Here is a 7500-nt window from a genome sequence, read left to right on the forward strand (position 1 = left end):
TACTAAGCAAAGTAAAATGTTCAGCTGGTCGTGGGCATTATTAGCTAAACTTTGCAACTATACACCCCAACACCAGAGCAAAAAATCCTATGAAATTAGGATAAATTGGAAAATTCAAACAAAATCACAAAGTAAAATGCAACACCATTTGGCTCTGACAAGGAACAACACAATTGCAAACTATCTGATCACCAGGAAGCAGTCTGAGAAGGTACAGACTCAGCAAGCACAGTCTGGCCACAGATACAGGGCTAGACAGACATGGAGAACAGACTGTGCTCCCCACTGGGAGTAGGGACCAGAGCTACTCTTCCAAATTAAAAAAGATGGAGATGAACGCACAAAGTATTTTTTTTTCTGCATGCCAATCAGAAGCCCCCAAATCTCTAAGGGGAGATCGATGAATGTCTCCGCCTCACGACAGAATATGCGACCCCCGACATGAACTCCCAGAGGTGGCGCTATGATATTAAAACATACAGTATTATTAGTTATAATAATGTTTATACAAGTCAACTTTTTATTGTATTTTATTATATACTTTTGTCTTTTTTGTCACTTTTGTCTTATTTTTCTTTTTTGTATCATACATTAACTTTTGTATCATACATGAATCTACAGTTTGACTATAATGTAATGAATACTGTCATGCCAATAACACCCTTGTGGATTTTTGTCCTTTTTTCTTTTCTGAGAAAGATTGAGAGAGTAAGAGAAAGAGAGAGAGAGAGATAGAGAGATAGAGAGAGAGAGAGAGGTGCTTGTTTCTTGTAGAGATGCCCTCACACTCATGCTCTTTAGTCATGTTAAATCCATGTATACAGTGCTAGTGCCTACAGCACATAAACTGATTTTGTTTAAACAAGGTTTTATTCAGGCAATGGAGGGGCTGTGTTAGTCATGCCAATAGCATTTTGTGAATTCAGTGAACTCAATTCAGAGAGCTCTTCTATGGAACACACTTCCAAGAACTACTGAATGCATCACAAGCACATACTGTACCACCACCTACCCACACACACACACACACACACACACACACACACACACACACACACACACGGGAAAGCACAACATGTGGTGATATGTTGCTGAGATATGAGTTATTCTTGATTAAGCAGATATATTTAAGATAAAATGGCTATGCTGGTTGCATTGAACATGAACATGAGTATCTTAATCAGGAGAGACAAAGACAGGCAGATGTACCAATGTTTTAAGTACCATCAATGTTTCAGGTGTTATGTCTTTTTGCTATGTGCGCCTTCAATCATGACATCTTATGTAGGAACTGATTGCACAGGAGTGCATCACCAGAATGGTGAGATGTGCATTTCTTACTCATGCATATGAAATCATGAGAAGGTCCAGGGGAAAATGGAAGTTGTACAAACACATAGGGGAAGAAGTGTTAAAAGCGATTGATAAGGTATTTCAGAATATGACAAAAACACACATCTTTTTTGTGGTGAAACATTTCTGCCTTTTAAAAGTAGATGACCAAATAAATGCATTATACTAGGAGCAATGTTTCAGAACAACAGATATAGTATTCATAGCACCAGTTCTGCTTATTTGTGCCAGCTCAAAACCAACCTTAACTTTTGTTTGCCTTTTGAATGTCTTTAGCTTTTTAACATCATCCACTGCCTAATGCCTGCTGGACTGTTAAATCTGTCAAAGCCTACCTGCACATACACAAATACTTTGAGTATTTTACTGAAAAGGAGTAGAGTTACTGCTCTGCATTATCTCTCTGTTTGCAGACATCTTATTGTCATGTATTGTATTATTTCAATATCGCTAAACCTTTGTTTCCGTTTAATGTCGTCATCAGTTGACTCCATTCAATTGTGCTTGTGACTGAATCGTACCATTCTGTTGTGGGCACCCCAGATTATGTTTCGAGCGCAGTGATGAGCGCTGTTTACCTGATGAAGTGAAAGCTTAGTAAATTCCAGATAATATGGCACAGCATGTGCTTTCTGCGGACAGACAAAGTCTGTATTTATGCTGCCTTTGCACATCTGCCCCAGAGAGAGAGACAGAGCGAGAGGGCGAGTGAGTGTGTTAGATTAGATCAGATTACAGCACTCCCCTGTTGAGCCAATCCTGGCTATGTTGTGTGAGTCACATAGCCTGACTGTACTGCTCTCCACGTCCCTCCTCAGTTTCTGGTGGTGGAGGGCGAAGTCACCTCTCATCACATCTCGGCCTTATCCTGGACACCAGTGTTGACAAAACTATCTCTCTCTCTATAAACCATTAATCTCTCTCTCTCTCTCTTCCTCTCTCTTTCTCTCACTTTCTGTGTGTGTGTGTGTGTGTGTGTGTGTGTGTGTGTGTGTGTGTGTGTGTGTGTGTGTGCATGTGAGTGTGTGACTGTGTGTGTGTGTGTGTGTGTGTGTGTGTGTGTGTGTGTGTGTGCATGTGAGTGTGTGACTGTGTGTGTGTGTGCATGAGACGCCAGGGCCTTGCACTGCTGAAAATCTTCTCCTTGTGCCAACCTCCAGTGCCAGCCAAGTTGCTCCCACATTGCCAGGGCCATCATCTCCATCACCACCCCCTCCCTCCCTCTCTCCACATCTCTGGGGCCTGTCAGACTGATGCATCCGCAGTTGGGAGAGACATCACACACACACACACACACACACACACACACACACACACACACACACTGACTGACTGAACCAGACACAGGCTGCAGTAAAGACTCTATAGGTATTCAGAAAGAGCTTTTATTCCGACACCTGGGCTGTTATAGTGTGAGGTATATATTAATATATAATTTATGCTACCAAGGAGTCAAAGTCTCATGTGCTACAGAAACACAAGCTTTGTGTTAAGTTATTAATATCCGATTCTAGATAATTGCCCTGCTTCTACTGGACCTCTGTAAAAGCACCTCTATGCAGTACTGCAGTGAAAGGTATTCACCTCTGCTCCTCTGGTATACGGTAGGAGAGAAGCACTGTGAACAACCAATCACAGGCAGCAGCACTAAGCTAATCAGAGAGCAGTACTACAACTAGCCAATCAAAGAGAACGACACTGCAAAACAACAAAAAGCAGTTTATAGCCAATAAGATGGCAGCATTATTCTAATAGGCCACGTAGGTTCAGTGATGATGCTTGTCACACGCACACACTCTCACACACACAAACAGACAGACTCTCTCACACACACACACACACACACACACACACACACACACACAAACACACAGACAGACAGACACACACACACACACACACACAGTGATGGTGTCTTACAGGGTTACAATAAGTTAAGCAGAAAAAGTGTGACTGGTGTCTCTGACTCTGGTGGCTGACTCACTTAGGAGGACACAGTCACAGGAAGTACTAAGTGTCCACTTCCTGATCCAAGAGCGATTAAGAGCCCAACACCTCTGAGTCACGTACACTCCTCCACAGCAAAGAGAGAAAGAGTTAGAGAAAAGAGATTGAGGGGACAACAAGAGTAAAAGAGAGAGTGAAGTTTGGCAGAAAGAGCAAAAGTTGCACCAGATGGTGTGGGAGAAGTGGAGAGTGAAGCGAGAGAAGAAGATAACGAAGGAGGAGAGAATGAAGAAAGAGAGAAGGAGTGCGTAGGAGTCAGAGGAGGAAAGAGAGAAAGAAAAACAGTGTGAGTGAAAGAGAGAGTGAAGCATGAGAGAGAGCGGAACTTGCCGGATGGTGTGAGCGTAGTGAGGAGAGGAGCGTTATTGAGAGTGGATGGAGGAGTGTGGCGTGGGAAACACTCAGAGTGGTTGAGTGAAAGTTTGTTGGATAACATACACAAACACACACACACACACATACACTGTATCACAGACACACACACACACTGCATCACACAAGCTTCATAAACAGGTCATCTCAGTCCATCCCTGACAACTGAAACTAAAAACCTTGAAAGTCAGTTTGAATGTATGAGTAAGGATATGTGTGAATCTATGGGCATCGTGCAATAAATGATGCTCATTTTTGCTCATATGTAGTTTGTTTTTAATTTTCCAGTGCCTATTCATTTCACCAATGCTTTCTTATTTTTTATTTTCTATGCGTGATTGAAAGCGTTCTTATCAAGATAAGAATTAATGACTAATTGGCTGTCCAATGCAAGGAAACCTTAGTTTGGAATGTGTGGACCATAACAATTTAATAAGAACATTATTGTATATTATATTGTTATATAGACCTGCTGATTAAACTGAAATATAGTTTAATTCATGCTTCAGTGAATTATAATTAGATTAATTTAGACAGTATTTTAAGGTAGGTAGTGATAAGATTTACAGGAGCAAACATTCAGCCTATAAAGTGGCAGAAAAAACACTGGACTTTTGATAAATGTTTGCTGATTAGCATGGCATGGATATTTTGTTTAGAGCACTGTGACTAAATGATTGAGCATGTAGGTTTAAAGTATACAACTGCAAAGCTACATACTGAGGGGACTCCAATGTGCACAAACACATGCACCACAGCCAGACCTGACTTTAGGGTTTAGAGGCCACACACACCTTACAGTACAAAAAGGCAAACATTTGCACACAATACAACACCTGCCTGATATAGTATTCACAGGGCGTTCCTGATATTAATAACATTCAATCGGCCAATGCTTCCAATTCATGAAGTGGAATTCATCATTCAGAACACCAGGGTAAAGCAAATGTGGGAGGTTAATGTACAGTACGAGACATTTGAGGGAATATTGCTGTATGCAACCCTATGTGTGCATACAAGTGTGTGTGTGTGTGTGTGTGTGTGTGTGTGTGTGTGTGTGTGTGTGTGTGTGTGTGTGTGTGTGTGTGGTGTAATATGGATATGGATATGCTGAACTGGGGGAGCCACTGAAGCACATCTTCAACTGGAGTCTACGTCTCGGACAAGTTCAGACATCATGTCTCATCCCCGTCCCCAAGAAACCACACCCCAGTGAGCTTAATGACTTCAGGCCTGTCGCTCTAACATCACATGTGATGAAAACAATGGAGTGACTGGTCTTAGGTATGCTCAGACCCCAGGTACGCCATGCACTAGACCCGTTACAGTTTGCATACCAGGAGAAAGTGGGCGTGGACGATGCCATCACTTATCTTTTACACAGGACACATTCTCACCTAGACAAGGGGAAACATGCTGTGAGAATCATGTTCTTTGATTTCTCAAGTGCTTTTAACACCATCCAACCCCTCAGACTGGGAGACAAGCTCTTGCAGATGGGTGTGGTTACCTGGATTACAGATTACCTGACCGAGCGACCACAGTTCGTCAGACTGAAGAACTGTCTCTCTGACACTGTGATCAGCAGCACAGGAGCGCCACAGGGAACTGTGCTCTCTCCAGTCCTGTTCACCCTGTACACATCTGACTTCTGCTACAACACCGAGTCATGCCACATGCAGAAGTTTTCTGATGATACTGCAATTGTGGGGTGTATCAGGGACGAGCAAGTTGAGGAGTACAGGAGCCTGGTGGAGGACTTTGTGCAGTGGTGCAAACTCAATCACCTTCAACTCAACACTTCAAAGACCAAGAAGATGGTGGTGGATTTCCGCAGGTCTAAGTCCGCTCTGCTACCAGTCTCCATTGATGGGGTCAATGTGGAGGTGGTAAGCACCTACAAGTATCTGGGTCTCCACCTGGACAATAAACTGGAATGGTCAGCCAACACTGATGCACTCTACAAGAAAGGACAGAGCAGGCTGTACTTCCTGAGGAGGCTGCGGTCCTTCAATGTGTGCAGCAAGCTCCTCAGGATGTTCTACCAGTCTGTTGTGGCCAGCACCCTCTTCTATGCAGTGGTATGCTGGGGAGGAAGCACAAAGAAGAAGGATGCTGGGCGACTTGACAGGCTGGTAAGGAAGGCTGGCTCTGTAGTGGGAGCTGAACTGGAGTGCATCACTTCAATATCTGACAAAAGGACCCTAAACAAACTGATCAACATCTTGGACAATGAATGTCATCCACTCTACAGCACTATCAAAAACCAAAAGAGCTTGATCAGCTGGAGACTTTGCTCACTGCCATGCACAACTGAAAGGCTGAGGAAGTCATTTGTTCCTAGGGCCGTTGAACTGTTCAATGCCTCACTAAAGGGAAGAGGAGAGATAGACTTCTCTGCTTAGTCTGTCTGCCTCTCCACCCTCTCCATGTTTGAGTATTGACTGCCCACTACTGCTTTACTACTGTTTTACTAATGTACACAGCCTAATGTTTTCACTACTGTTTTACTGCTACAGTGTTTTTCATGCTATATTAGCACACATGATCAATGGCTGCGGTCAGGCTTCTGCTACAATACTGAATGAATGAATGGCTATAACCCTATTACCTCAACCTGTTCTTGCACTGAAATAGTTTTTTATTTTACCTTGTCTACATTATACTTTACTCTCCTATTTGTCCATATTATTTATGCTGGTCTCTAGACCTACTCTTGCACTGTTGCCCTGTTGGACTAATGTTGGACTACTTTTTGCACCTTCACCATGACACTCACTCTCTTGAGCACCTTGCCATGCACACATAACTAAAGAACTATGGTTGGACTACTTTTTGCACCTTCACCATGACACTCACTCCCTTTAACACCTTACCAGTCCCGGCCCTGTCACTATAAGCGTCTTATGCTTGATCACCCTCAAGCACATTGGACTTTCTTAATTTAATTTATATAGTGTATTTAGTATTTAGTTTTGTTAGTTTTTTTTATCTTTCTTATCTTCTACTGTCTTTATTGTACAGTGGAGTTTAGTTATATGTTTATACATATACTTATGTTTACCATTTCTGCTGTAAGTGCATGTTGTGTGTGATGTCTGTATGCTACTGAGACCCTTGAATTTCCCCTTGGGGATCAATAAAGTATCTATCTATCTATCTATCTATCTATCTATCTCTATCTATATGTGTAAAATGAGGGCTGGGGCGTGCTTTAACAGGCCGTACTTGGCTTCTAGGAAAGCTGTCTGCTGGCTAAGGAAACAGGGGGAGTTCGAGGGGCCCATCTGCCACCTCGTGGGGCAGAATCTGGGGCAGACGAGAGCCCAGAGGGACCAAATGACCCAGTTTACCCCCTTACACACACACACACACACACACAAGCAAACCCAATCAGATCACAACTCCAAGCACGCTCATCAACTAGCAGATACAGCAGACACATCTTCAGACATCAAACCTCTGACAGCACAGAGAGGTTTCCCAGACCTCCACTTTCTCCCAGGTCTGAAGTGATCAAGGCCAGAGAAGACCACAAGTCAACTCAAGCTATAAGTCTGAGTATAGCAAAGCAATCGGGACTGACTCTATCATACACTATCAAGGCTTTTCAACCATTGTTTGGTTTTGTTTATGTAAAGCACATTGAATGACCTATGTGTATGAAATGTGCTATACAAATAAACTTGACTTGACTTGACTTGACTTTCAGTACAGTATGTCCAGCTGGTCATTAGAGCATGACAATCAAATGTACTTTACAAGATT

The 7500-nt window shown here is 42.7% G+C and overlaps 1 protein-coding gene across 2 annotated transcripts in view; it reads right to left on the bottom strand.

Moving 5' to 3' along the window:
- prkceb (protein kinase C, epsilon b) overlaps positions 1 to 7500 on the bottom strand; it is a 114360-nt gene that overhangs the window by 74288 nt on the left and 32572 nt on the right. The gene's annotated exons all lie outside the window — the stretch shown is intronic.

This window comes from Alosa sapidissima, chromosome 16, assembly GCF_018492685.1.
Source record: "Alosa sapidissima isolate fAloSap1 chromosome 16, fAloSap1.pri, whole genome shotgun sequence".
Lineage (NCBI taxonomy): Eukaryota > Metazoa > Chordata > Actinopteri > Clupeiformes > Clupeidae > Alosa > Alosa sapidissima.